Here is a 14,886-nt window from a genome sequence, read left to right on the forward strand (position 1 = left end):
CATATAGGGGTGGGGATTTAGCTCAGTGGCACTGCACCTGCCTCTCAAGTACAAGGTCCTGAGTTCGATCCTTGGTACCAAAAAACAAAAAAGTCATCCATATAGTTTGACTCACATGTGGCTTTTCTCACTTCTTGCTTTCCTCTGTATCAACCTTTTACAGTAGGACATAAAGTCATATGCTCATTACAGATATTAGAAAAGAGAAGCATTGAGTCTTATGTCCTTAATTTGTTACATATTCATACTGATACAGTGGTCCCTACACACAATGTGATATACAGAGCCAAGCCCAAAATTTTTGTACAGACTTTCTAAAAAAGAGCTGGAAAAGATGTTAAATGACAATCAAACCCTCAGGAATAACTGAAACCCATCAAAATTACAAGTGCCACAGGAAGAATGCATACTACTTAATGCTAGCAATATTTTCCACTACATACTTGAACTATACAGCTTCATACACTGTCTGGTGTAATTTGCTAATACTTCAAGGGATATTTTTCAGGTCACTGGAAATGTTTTGCTTACCTGTCTCATTGTGTCCAGCTCAACAAAAATTTAAACAATGAATAGAATCTAATTCATCCTAAAATATTGATCATCATACTCTACTATAGACAAAGTTATGGTCAGTAGCTAAAAAGACCAGCTACTTCCTTCTGCATATGTATTCTATTGGTCATGTGAAAATTGGATTCATAACAGATCTTTATGAATATTCATTGACAACTCATTAAATTTGTGAGTTGATACAGTAGTAAGAAACCAAATTATTTCTCTAAAATGATTCTTGATTTGCTACAGTTCTCACCCAGAATGTACACATTAATTAGACTGTGACTTAAGACTGAGATCAGTACTTTCTATTTGCTAAATCCTTTGACCTAACATTGAGTTAACTTCACAGCATCCTCGCAGTATTGATTTCTCTGCAACTACTGTTTCCCACCATGGCAGGGAAGGTAGCATATAAAAGCTTTCAGACGCTAAAGGCAACCATAGTAGTGCTGCATGCTTGTAATCTCAGCACTCAGGAGACTGAGGCAGGAGGATCACTGAGTGTTTGAGGCCAACCTCGGTTACATAGTGAATTCAAGGCCAGCCTGAACCAGATAGCAAGACCTGCCTCCAAAAAAAAAAAAAAGCCCTTAGACTCTAATAATAAGAGTACTTTTGAAATGCCTACATACCATGTTGGTCCACACTTCCATGTTTTTGCCATGTTACCCAGCAGCCAGTAGGATCTGAAGAACTGGTTGAGTTTTGCTCATCTTTCAAGACTGAACTCCAGTATCATTTACCCGGGGAAACTCCTTGAGCCCTCACTGCACACTGAAGATATAGTCTGTGTGTGTCTCTTGTTCACACTAGTCAGAACTACAATAAATCAGACACAAAAGCTTAAATATCTCATGGTTTTTCTTATATGAGAAACCCAAAGCATAATAAATTAAAGAGCAAAATGAAAGATAATAGGAAACAAGGAGATGCATCTTTTGCAGAAGGGAAGGAGACCAAGTGATGGAGAGAAAGGGAAGGGAGGGAAGGAGATGCCAAAAAAACTAAGACTTGTTATGTACACGTACCAACTCCCCATGATGAATGTAATCAATTTGTACTGCAAACGGGTACTAATAAAAAATAAGATAAAATTGTATTCTTTGGGGGGAAAAAACAATGCAGTAACTAGGTATTTTTGTACATTTCCCAAATCATCTACCCAATTCTTGATTCACAATGAAGTCTCCATAATTGAACAAAGCAGATAAAAGAGAACTGAGAAAGCCAAGATCAGGGATCCAGCTGTTTTCAGTTCTATTAATCAAGACTTCACAAGGCAGAGTAGTACCATAGGTTCAAATAGGTAAAAGGCCATAGCTCAGTTAGGTCAGTGCAGGGTAGAAGGGTAACATGGTGTCTCATTTTAGAATCTGGAAAATGGTTCATGAATATAGGTTTTAAGGGAGAGGAAACATTTGTTTTTAAGTAATGAGCCTGTGCAGCAAAGTGTCAGTGAGGACCCTTAGGCAGGGTCCTGGGTAATAAAGGATCCCAATAGCAGGAACTCAGAACTGGTTACAAAGCTAATAACTCTGAGCCAGGGTTCTCTGAACTTCAGGCCATGCACAGAGGCTAGTCTTGAAATATGGACTGACTCAAACTGTCTAAATAAGTTATTGACTGGACAGCAAAGAGACCAAGAACAAACCAGTTTTCAAATAACTTCATGTAGCTCAACGTGAATTCAATGAGACAAGGCTACATCTTAGTATCTCTATCCAAAATCCTAAGATTGAAGCTTTTATAGAAATACAGTCTAAGCAACAGTATATTCTTGTAAAATCTCCCAGTTTTGCTTCAATTCATAGTCTCATGTATGAAAGTTATGTCATAATTCCAAAACAACTGTATTCAAGGTCTACAAAGTATTTTAAGGACTTTCTCTACAAAAACAATAAGTATGTGAAGTAATGCATATGTCAATTGGCTGGATTAACCATTCCTCCATGCATACATATTTCAAAGCAACATGTGATACACAATAAGTATATAAATTTTCTGTCATTTAAAAATACATAAATAAAAAGACATCCAGAGCAAAAATGTTAACACATTCAAAAATAGTAGTCACCCATTGGTATCATGGGGGATTGGTTTCCTTATATTAAATGGCATAGCATTTGCATATAACCTGCACACAAATACTATCCTGTATTTCAGCAATCTCTAGGTTACTGATAATGCCTAATACATTGTGTACAGTAGGTAAATAGTTGTTAGATTGAGTTGTTTAGGGACTATAACAAGAAAAAATGTATGTGTTCAGGTTAGAAGTAGCTTTTGTTATTTAGCAAAATAAAAGCAGTTTGTTTTGTTTCTCGGGATATTTTGGTCCAAAGTTGGTTAAATCAACAGACATGGAACTTGGGGAAGCACAAAGCCATCTACATATATATTAAAGTCTATTTGTGTTCCTAGCAAATATTTTAATTCACATATGAGGAAACTGCTTATCCATCTAAAATACCGACAAACTTTGTAAATGTACCTTTACTTTTTGTGTTAAGAAGATATTCCTCAGGGCCAGGGATTTAGCTCAGTGGCACTGAGCCTGCCTTGAAAGTGCAAGTTCCTGAGTTCGATCCCTGGTACCAGAAAAAAAAAGAAGACATGCCTTGAAATCTTTACATTTAAATCTGCAGGTTAATTTATCAGAAAACCCAAAGTGAATTAGCAGCTTCTGAGGATGCTGTCCAGTAGCTTGCAAAATCTTTTGTTTTGCCAATTCAGGTTCTTCCACTGTCACCTCAGTTCAAAATTTTGCCGTGGGTCAATCTTTTCTTCCAAGCCCACCACAAGGGAGTCTCTCGACAGCTGTCAGGTGGTAGCTTTCCTGGGACTTCCAGGAGTCAGGATCTTTCCCAAAAAATATTTTGGGGAAATTACCTCTTTATCAGTGCCTCAGGTGGCAGTGATCACAGCAAGTGATTTAGAAATTTTCCAGAATGGGATTTTTAAAAAGAAGTTTCCAGAAGCCATCACCAGACCTCCTTCTCCAACAAAAGATTGAGTGTGTGTTTCATTCACTGTGTTCACAAAGAATGTTTAACACCCTTCTGAGCAGCCTGCTAGAACTCCAGAACTTCTTGAAGAACAAAGATTACTGAGAGGGGTGATTGAAAAAGAACTTAAAATGTTAGAACATTTACTGGGCTATCAGACATTTGAGAAGTGGGGCAGGATTTAGGACAGGAAATCAGTCAAGTGTGCAGTTTCTTCCTCACTCTTACTTAACTGAATAAATGAGGAAAACCAGAGAAAGGGTTTTAAATTACCTAACACACAGTAGCAGAAATGATTTCTTTCAAGGCTTTCTCTTAGGAGCAAGAATGCTTTCTCCACTCTCACTTGGATTTCAGATTCTTGTTTTGACATTGTATACATACAATGCATATTTTATGAGGAGGAAATATTTGTTCCTAATTCCAGAATTTTATTTCAATTAAAAGTTGGTCTTAATGCCTAGATCAAACCACTGAATAGAAAATTAATATGAATAGAAAAACTGAGTAAATTTCAATAAAGTTTAGAGTTTGGTTAATAGTAATGTGCAAATATTGGTTTCTTAGTTTCCCAAAATGTACCAAAGTAATATTAGATATCACCTAGGAATACTGGGTGAAGGATACACAGTAACCCTATGTACTATCTTTGCAACTTTTTTTGTAAATCCAAAACTATCCAAAAGCAAAATGCTCATTTAAAAAAAACTTGATGATGTTCTTGTCCATATATGTAGTGTACTATGATATAGCAAATTTACCATTCAACCCAAAACTTATTTCACCTATGTAGCTTTTGAAATGCACATTATAATGCATTAAACCACCTCATAGTTAACAATTCTAACTTGGGTTAGAAGAAGTAGTATTTATAACAGCATCTGGAGAATCTATGACCTCACTCTAAGTCAAGTCATAGACATAAGAGAATTGATGAGTCTGAGTGTAAACATACCAAGATATGAATTCTTATGGCTCTTGAAAAGATGGCAAATTCAATTAGTAAAGATTGTGAAGTTCACATTTTGGTAAGAAAATAATTATTTCAAAAACAATTGAAACTTCTCACTTTGACTAGTTAAAAAGAACAGATTATTAATTAATTTCAATTCAATAAAATTTTATTGACAGTGGGTGAGCTGGTACTCTGATTTGAGGGAGGGTACTGAACGAACAGAAAGATGATACTGAAAATTTGTTGATTCATAAAATCTACATGTTTTTCCCACCAGTACATTTGTGTCTTGGGCCAGTGAAATGATATATTTGGGAAGTAAAAAATTAAATACTTACATTTTAAAAATCAGTACAGAAAAGGAAAATCAGAATCTATTTTATGAATTCACCTTTCAAATACTCCCAAAGTCCTAGAAAAAAACTGTGCTAAGATCTAATTGAGTGAAGACTGATGGTAGAACAAAATACAATGATGGGCATCAGCAGATGCCAGCGATAGCAATGTCCACCACACTGCCGCCTGAAAGGCCATCACTATGCACCCTCCTGTGTGTAATGGGCCAATCTGCAATCAACCTAGAGCAGCGACAGTGAACCTTTCAGAGCTTTCCACGCTACATACAGCCCACTGCGGCACGCATGCCACAGGTTTGCCACCACTGTCCTAGACTACTGTGTCTAGTGCGTCCTTGACACCACTGTCCTGGCAATTAATCTTGTTCCTATTGCTTAAAGACATCCAGGAAGGACATGCAAATGAACTCTCTCAACTATACATTGGTTAGCAAATCTCACTGCTGATGTTTTCCCTTACCTTAACTTCCAAATTATTGTGTAATTTCATAAGAAAGGAAGAGAGATATGAATATGTTAGCACTTCTAGCAATTCTTCTCTGTTGGTGTAGAGGAACTCAATCCCTCAGAGACTGATGTTCTCCAGATTAATAAATAAAATAAAGTTTCTGAGACTGTGACCTCGGATGGTGACAAACCATCCTCCCCAGATGACTTCCATGCTGACCCCCAACACACCCCAAATGAAACAGCCCCCTATGAAGCTTATCCTGAAGCAGTCAATTTACTCTTTCTAATAATATCAGAATGCTCCCTGAGGACTCAAGATACATATTCATAAAATATACAGAAACATTCTCAGTAAGATTGGATTTGGTTACTTTTATCGAGATTTGAATTAGAATAAAATACATTGTGAAAATGAAATCTCTTTGTGATACCTAATATGCCATAAACGTTACACTGATAAAAGCCCATAGTGCTGCAAAGCAGGTAGCTCGTTAGGTAAATACTGACCCATAAGCTACTTTTCCATACACTTTAAAAAATCTTCACATAAGCTTATTTCAGTGTCTTTAAAAGTTTTTTTTTTCATATTAAGGAAGTTGAGAAATTTACTTAGACACTAAAATTAACAAATTATCTTGGATTCACAGTTCTATTAATTGCTCTTCCATGTGTTTCTTGGCAGGCTCAGAACATTTTGTAAAATTTAGTTTTAATTAAACTTGACAAAATATTTTAGGCCACTGGTAATGTCACTTATACCATTTTCCAGGCCAGTCTCAAATTGAAAACATGTTTCATACTTTACACATAATTTTGTCACAATTTCTCCTCAGTGAACTCACAGAAATTGAAATGATTTTTTTTAAATAAGGTTATTTAAGACTGAAATGTCTTAAATGTGGCCAAAATGTCCATCTCTTTATCAGCAAACTATATAATGTCTTAGAAATTACCAAATAAACTTCAGTGTCTAAGCTGGCCAATTTTTTCTTTTTTTACCTGTAGAAAAAAGAGTTTAAAATTCACCATAAAATGTAGAGTCAATAAAAAGCAGAATAGAAAAATGATTTTTGTGCCCTAAATTCTATCTTAGTGTTAACCCCATAAGATCCTTTTACTTTAAAAATGAAGTTTTTTCAATGTAGTGAAACTTCTAGATAATGGAAACAAGCGATGGCGAGCCTTTTAGAGCTTTCAGTGATAACAAGCACCTGGCTGTGGCACGTGTGCCACAGGTTCGCCTCCACTGCTAAGCCATTTACGTCTTGAACTACCAAAAGAACAAATGTGATAAATAAAAATAAAGTTAAAATTAATATAGAAAAAACCCTTCAGATTTTGTTTTATAAATTTATCTTTTAAATCTTTACTCACATGTACTCAAATCCTATCTAAAGTCAGGGGAAAATAGAATAAGATCTAATAGAGTAACAACTAGGGGAAGAACAATAAAATAGAGGTAATGGAGATAAAAAGAAAGAGAAACTTTGGAAATATTTTGCCCCTTGACAAAATCTCAGTATTCTTGTTAGATATATGATCTTTACTCCACCACTTCGTAACAGTTTCTCCTACTCATTCCTCAGTTTTAGTTCTAACTGTGGAAATAATAGAGAATTTTTTTCCGAAAAGCAAGTATCGAATTTATGTTGTTCTTCAGAGTGGGTAGCAGTGTGGGGCAGACTGAATGAGGCAGGACCTGGAGCTCCACACCTCCACAGACTGGAGTAGGAATCCAGGCATGCATGGGTATGCATGGCTGTGCACGGGTGTAGCGAGGAAAGGACATCAGCTCACACGATAGTGGAGGGTGGTGGCCTGCTTCAGAAAACTCAGAAGAGCCAAGCCAGAAAGCAAGGAGTTAGCCAGCACTGGAGAAAACTGCAGGGGGAACAGTCCAACTTCTTAAAAAGAAAATGAAAGGAAGAATGCATTTATGGTGCATTACAGTCAAGTGAATACAGGGCTGACATTTGAGTGGCCTGGTAGCCCAGGAGGCTGGATGGGATTCAGCAGGGGAATTAGCAAGAACAGAACTGGGCCTGCATCTGGGAAGCCCTGGTATCCTGGGCAAGTTATCAGACTGGAGAAACAGAAATATAGGTGAAAGAACTCATTTCAAAGTTGCTATTTAATGGGTATGAAGATTCAGTTACGCAAAATGATTAAGTTCTAGAGGTCTGCTCTGTGCCTACAGTTAACAACGCTATATTGCACACTTTAAAAATGTGTTGAGAAGCTAGATCATACCTTAGATGGAGTTTTCACAACTAGAATAATAGGCCTAGGCTATGAGGCAGAGGGGTCTTGGTTCCTGAGTAAGATAAGGAAGAAATCCAGAGCACAGGAACATTGTCAATCAAAGTCAAATTACATTATTGGTCTGGTAAAGTCTTTGTAGTTGTATCTCTATACTCTTTTTTCTTCCTTTTTAATGTCATTCACTTCCCTTCAGTTTCTTTGTCAAAATAACTCCAGTATTATTCATACTCATACTCCTACTTTTCATGTGAATCTCTCCGATATCTTCCACATAGAAGTTTGTCTCTGTTTGCAGACGGAATGACCCCAGCTCTTTGTAAGGCCCACCTGGCTTGCATTTCAGGCTTCTTTGATGGTGAGAATGGCAGCTGCTACCTCCTTGTGGACTACAGGAAGCCTGAAAAAGTCCTACCTCTTTGCCTCTCCATCTTCCTTTCCACTGAAGTCCTTTCCATCATTTAGCAAGACTCACTCCTTGCTCTTTTGTTTTCAAGCTCCTTACTTTCTGCTATCCTTGATACACCAGTTTAAATTTCACTCCTAGCTGTTCTTTTCTGCCTGTGCATCACATTGTTGCCTTTGTGATAGCTAAAATTCCTTTACCATCATCACACAATTTTACAATGCTTCATTTACTTGCCTGTTCACCTACAGACTTCAAGATTACAAATTTTAAGAGAAAAAGTAGCCAAGTTCATTCATTGTTCAATGGCAGACTCAGCATCTGGGTTAGTGCTTACCATTTACAAATAATCATTCAATAAGTATTTTTGAAGGAAAGAATGTATATGTGAGCCAGAGATGCAAGCTTTATTCTCTCCTTTCTCCTGTGAATTTAGGTCTATTCTTCATTCCATCTTCACTTCCACTCCCTCAAAGCAAAGCAGGGAAACTGACAAGCACTCTGCTTTATACTGCAAATAATCTACGGATCAAAGTCTGGTGAGCTCCCCATTTCTCTACCAGCCTAGCCATCGTCCTAAAGTAAGCCAGATCATCTCTTTCCTGAACTATTGCAGTAGTAATCCAAGGTCTGCTTTTCAAAAATTTTTAACTTGTATTAGCTCATGTTTGCAGTACATAATGATTACATTAATTGTGGGGAGTTGGTATGTGTATATCATACATCTTAATTCTTTTTTATGTTTCCTTCCCCTCCCCTCCCTCCACCTCTTGGTCCTCATACCATTCTCAAAATATCTATCAAAATGTGGTGTTTATACACAATAGAGTACTACCGTACTATAAAAAGGATAAATTTGGTTTATTTATAGGAAATGGATGCAGCTAAGACTATAATGTTAAATACACTTGTGTGAAATAAATCAGATGCGCAAGCTTTAATATCACACGGTTTCTCCTGAGAAACTCAAAATATAAATCAATTAAAAAGCAAAATAAAAGATAGATAATAGGAAATAGGGAGAGAGATCTTTTGCCTACATCACTTTTGCCCTTGAAAGAGAATCCCCGGAGGTGCCCTGCCTCTTTCACCATGTGAGGACACAGCAAGAAGGAGCCAGCTATAGCACGAAGAATAAGAGCACTTCAGACACTCAGCCGGAGGGCACCTTGATCTTGGACTTTCAGTTTCCAGAACTACAAGAAATAAACTTCTGTTATTTCACAGTCATCTAGTTCATGGTATTTTTTATTATGGTGGCCCAAAACACAGGAGTAATAGCAACCTACATAACCTGGTAAGATTCCCTTGATTCTACATGACAAGTTTAAGAGAGGTGATTGGATGACAAAGGCACAAACCCCATCAATGGGTTAACAAGTGGATAAGTTCACAGCTGAATGGGGTATTAGGAAGTGGGGCCCAGTCAGAGGAAGTGGACCACAAGGGCATGACCCTGGGACTATATCTCATCCCTAGTCCCTTCCTCTCTGGCTCTTCCCCTGATGTCTGGTTCCTAGATCCCAAGAGTTGAGCAGTTTTCCTCCACTGTGCCCTTTTCACATACTGTTTCTGCGTTGGAGCCACCCAATGATGGATGGAAACCATGAGTCAAAATGTACCTCTCCTCTTGTTAGGTATTTTGCTTCAGCAGTGGAAAAGCTGACTAATGTCAATTTTTAGTGGTCAGTGTGTAATATCTGATTGATTCCTATGCATATGCTCATGCCATGTCTGAATGGTCATAGATTATTTGTAGAAGAGCAATTCATCTATGTACTTTAATTTTATATTGGCCATAAAACCTTACTAAATATTTCCCTTATTGTTTTTATAGAGGTGTCATTAATATTCATAAATACACTTTTTCTGTCATTATTCCATTTAAGAATAGCCAGAAGGAATTAGTTCATTATGAAAAATATAATAAAATAATTAACAAATAAGATGAATGAGAAACTAGAAAGGGCGTAGAAATTTTTAAGTGTATGTTAAACTTACCAGACACACTTAGACTTTAAGTTAGGAAAAAGTAATATCATTAAATAATGAACCCAGAAAAATAATGTTCTGGGTTTTACTACAACATTTGCAACACTGCACTGTAAAGCCCTCCAAGAAAATGTTTTAAAGTTGATTTGGTTAAGTAACCTGTCACTGAAATGGAAATAGCAAGTAATGAAAAATGTCAACACCCTGAACTGAGAGAAGATATTTAATGGGATGGCAAAGAAGCCAGGGATAAGCCTGGTTTTATGTAGCATCTTAATTAATTGTTTGGAAGGAGGAGTAAACAGAGATTATATTCTGAGATGGCACTAACTTTGATGATGTTACAAAAATGATTAATGGGGAAAATAAAATGCACCAGGGCTTGGAACATTTAGGAATGTTAGGAAGTGAAAGCAAAACATAGATGCAAACTGAACAAGTTTTGAAAATATTTGAGTTGTATTTTGAAAGCAATAATTCTAGGAGTCATTAAAATCTATAGAGGTTAACATGCTGCTCTGAATATAATGAATGTGACCTGTATCGGGCTCAGCAGCTTTTTTTTAATCTATTAAAAAATAAAATGGTCAAAATTACTCTTTGGAAAACATTGATTTTATTATACAAACTTTAGTATACTTCAAAGTATTTAAAATGATATTGCCAGGGATTTAGCTCGGTGGTTCCACTGCCTGCCTCGCAAGCCCAAGGACCCAAGTTCAATCCCTGGTACCAAAAAAATAAAAAGTAAAAAATAAATAAAATGATATGGGTTTATTAATGTGGAACTGGGCATGGATTATAGGCACCATGTTGGGTAGAACAAATACTGAAAGTATTGCATTTGAAGTAATCTTATTCCATTTGCCTAAACACCATGAATTTTAAATAAAGAAAGACCTTTGGCTAAAATTCTTCTATCACTGGTATTATCAAGAAGAAAAGCCTTCCAGTTCCAGGAAGAGGGCCAAAAAAATGGAATTTTTAAAATTCTCCTACTGTGATATTCCTAAATTATAAAAATATTTAACAATGTGTGCTTGAGAACTCTACAAAAGTCAAAGAAAGCCCTGCTGCTTGAACTGAAGAGGGAACTTGGAATAAAAGTGAGAAACAAGGCTGTCTCTAAACTTGTTGGTGGCAGGGCAGAATAGAACAGCAGGTACCAGGCCCATAGGAACAGGAATTCTTTCTTGGCATCAGCTGAAACAGAGTTAGAATTAGAGCTCCCAAATAAAATGAGGACCTTTTCCAGTCTGTCGTGGCAGGGAATGTGGGGGATAGAGGAAAGTTTGCCACTAGCACAGGAGACCTGGAGTCTTCTTGTCTTCACCAGGGCTTTTAGGGAAAGGGGACGAATTCTCAATCAGTGTCATGCATCGAGGATCACATGATTTAGGAACCAAATTTATGCACCTACAGTCTTAAAACTCTGAGTTGAAAAATTAATATTTTTTGTAAAGTCCCATTCCATCAATACCTTTGGAACACCCAAAGAAGGAAAATTAAAATTTTCTCTGGAAGGGATAGTTACTCATGCCACATGATTTTTACATCTCTCTAAATAAGAATTCAAGAACAAAACTAAAGACATTTTCAGAATAAGATAGACTTGCAAGCATAGACTGCTCTATTAATAGCTACTGAAGGCTGGACTTCAGGGGGAAAATAGTATCATGTAAGAGAAAAGTTAGCCAAAAAAAGAGAAAATACATGTGCAAAATTAAAGCAGTATTTTGCAAGAAATGATAATAGTGATAGCAAACTTAACCTATGCAAAATCAGGAGAGAACTAAAATAAAGATACCACACAGAAATTGGACTAAACTCAATCTTACCTAAAAACTTCTCATATTGTCTTGAAAATAAAAATGTCAAAAAATTGAATTTTATGTTTATCAATTTATACACACCCAAAAGGTAGGCACAGAGAGACATTTCTCCATATTATATGGTAAAGTTACTGTTTGTGCTCCTGGGTTTGTTAGATATAGAGATTTTATTTATTTTATAGCTTGTGCATATTTTTATTACTCAGGTCATCTATATGCTGGTATTGACTTATTTTTCTTTCCTGGTCTATTCCAAGAATGGTTAAAATCTCAAGCTATGTATCTGAGCTGTTTTTTCAGCTGTCACTTTACATGTGTCGAGGCTCTGTTACTAGGTTAAGTAGACATCCTTCAGGGTTTTATCTTCATGCATCAGTAACTACTTAACTGTCAATCATGTCTGTCTTTGCTCCAATGTTATCTTTGTCTTGAAGTCCATTTCTCCAGATATTAATATCGTTACTGTTTGTAGTTCTATATGTTTAGTATATTTTTCTAGTCTTTTATTTTCAATTTTTATGCTTATAATAATGTCACTAGCAGAAAAAGATCTGTCTCCTTATTTCCTATTATCTATTATTTTGCTCTTTATATTTTGGATTTCTCATATGAGAAAAACTATGTGCAACATTTAACCTTGTGTGTCTCATTTATTTCATTTAGTATTATGGATTCAAAGTACACTCATTTTCCTATAAATGACCTAAATATATTCTTTTTTATGACTGAATAATACTTCGTTATGTATGTATACCACATTTTCTTGATCTATTCATCTGTTAGAGGGCAAATAGGCCACTTCCAAGATTTAGCTATTATGAGTTGTTCTGCTATAAACATGAGTATGTATCTATAACTATAATAAGTAGTGTTTAACTCATTCAGGAAGATACCCATAAGAGGTATAGCTGGGTCAAATGGAATTTCTATTTTTAGTTTTTTGAATATTCTTCATACTGATTTCTATAATGGTTATATTAGTTTACATTCCCATCAACAATATAGAAGTGTTCCTTTTTCCCTATAACATTGCCAGGATATGTTGTTTTTAGAGTTCACAATGATAGCCATTCTTTCTGGAATAAAATGGAATCTCCATATTGTTTTGATTTGCATTTCTCTAATGGCCAAAGATGCTGAACACTTTTTCATGTACCTATTTACCATTTGTACTTCTTCTTTTGATAAATGTCTATTCATTTTAATTTCCCATTTTATTGGGTATTTTATTTGGAGGGTTCTAATTCTTTTAAGTTTTTTATGTACTTTAGATATATACTCCTCTGTCCAAGGAGTAGCTAGCAAAAAATTTTTCCTAGTCTGTATTGTCTCCTCACTCTGTTGCTTATTTTCTTTACTGTGCAGATTTGTAGTTTTATATAATCACATTTGTTGATTCTTGAGGTTGTTTCTTGGGCAAATGGGGTTCTATTTACGAAGTCTTGCCTATATCTATGTCTTCCAGAGTTTTATATATTTTATCTTTCTGAAGATTTAGTGTTTCTGTTGTTGTATCTAAGTCTTTGATTCATTTTGATTTGATTTAGTACAGGGTGAGAAATACCAGTTTATATTCACTTGTCTACATGTAGAGAGCAAGTTTTTCCAGCACCATTTGTTAAAGAGGCTATCTTTTCTCCAGTATATGTTTTTGACCCCTTTGTAGAGGGTCAGATGGCAAAATGTGCTTAGGTTGTTTCTACATCCTCAGTTCTGTTCCATTGACAAAAATGTGCCAATACCATGCTGTTTCTATCATTATAAAATTGTTATCATTATCATTATAGCTTGGGAATGTAATTCGAAGTCCAGGATTGTGATGCCTCCTGCTTTGGTCCTCTGTTCAAGCTTTCTTTGGCTCTTCTGAATTTTTTCTGGTTGTACATAAATCTTACGATTTTTTTTCTAGTTCTGTGAGGAATGCTGTTGGAATTTTGATTGTGATTTCACTAAATTTATATATCATTTTCTATAATATAGTCATTTGACAATATAGTTCTTCCTTCCAGGAAAAGAGGATGGCATTCCATCTTCCGATGCCCTCTTTTAATCTTTTTTTGTTTTCAGAGCAGTTTAGTTGTCACTATAGTTTTCATTATAGAGATCTTTCCCTTCCTTGGTTAAGTCCTTGGCATTTAACATTTTGAAGCTGTCATGCATGGGATGGTTTTCCTGATTTCTTTTTCAGTGAGTTCAATTGTTGGTATAAAGGAACACTATCTATATTTGTGTATTAATTTTGTATCCTGCTACTTTGAGGAATTTGTTTTTTAGTTCTAAGATTCTGTGATGGATTTCATTGCCTTTTTATGTAAAAGATCTTCCTATCTACGAATAAAGATAGTTTGACTTATTTTTTACCTAAATGTATCTTTCTTAGTTCTTTTCCTTTCCTGATTACTCTGGCTAAAGTTTTGCATACTAATTTGAACAGGAGTGGTGAGAGGGGACATCCTTGTCTGTTTCTGATTTTAGAGGAAATACTTTTAGCTTTTTTCCATTTAGTATGATGTTGCCAGTTGCCAGTCAGTTTTTCATAAATGGCTTTCATCATTCTGAGAGAAGATCCTTCTATATTTTCATCATGGTTTTTATCATGAGTGGATGTTTGTTACCTTTTTCTTTTGAATTATTCCCTTTACCACTATACAGTGGCAATTTTTATCTCTTCTGATTAGTTTTGGCTTGAAGTCTGCTGTGTCTGTAAAGAACATAGCTACTCCTGTTTGCTTTGGGGCTCTGGGTGCACAGAATATCATTTTCCATCCTTACACTTTCAGTCTATGTCCTTTCTTGGGGATGAGATGTATCTGCTGAAACATATATGGTTGCACTTTGGATTTTATCTAATATCCCAGACTGTGTCTTTTGATTGGGGAATTAAGATCATTGACACTAAGAGTTAATAAGGCATTTACTGTGACTGCATTACTCTTTCAGTGGTAATTCCTTTACTTTATCCCTTTTGTTTAACTACTGTTTCAGTTAGATGAATAATTTCCTTTAGGCTCTTTGATGTTGATGGCCTCCTTGTCATTGTCCAGGGTTCCCTTAGGTGTTTTCTGCAAAG

The sequence above is a fragment of the Heterocephalus glaber genome, unplaced genomic scaffold (assembly GCF_053883595.1).
Source record: "Heterocephalus glaber isolate CG9 unplaced genomic scaffold, H.glaber_assembly_v1.0 deba00001600, whole genome shotgun sequence".
NCBI classification, from domain to species: Eukaryota; Metazoa; Chordata; class Mammalia; order Rodentia; family Bathyergidae; genus Heterocephalus; species Heterocephalus glaber.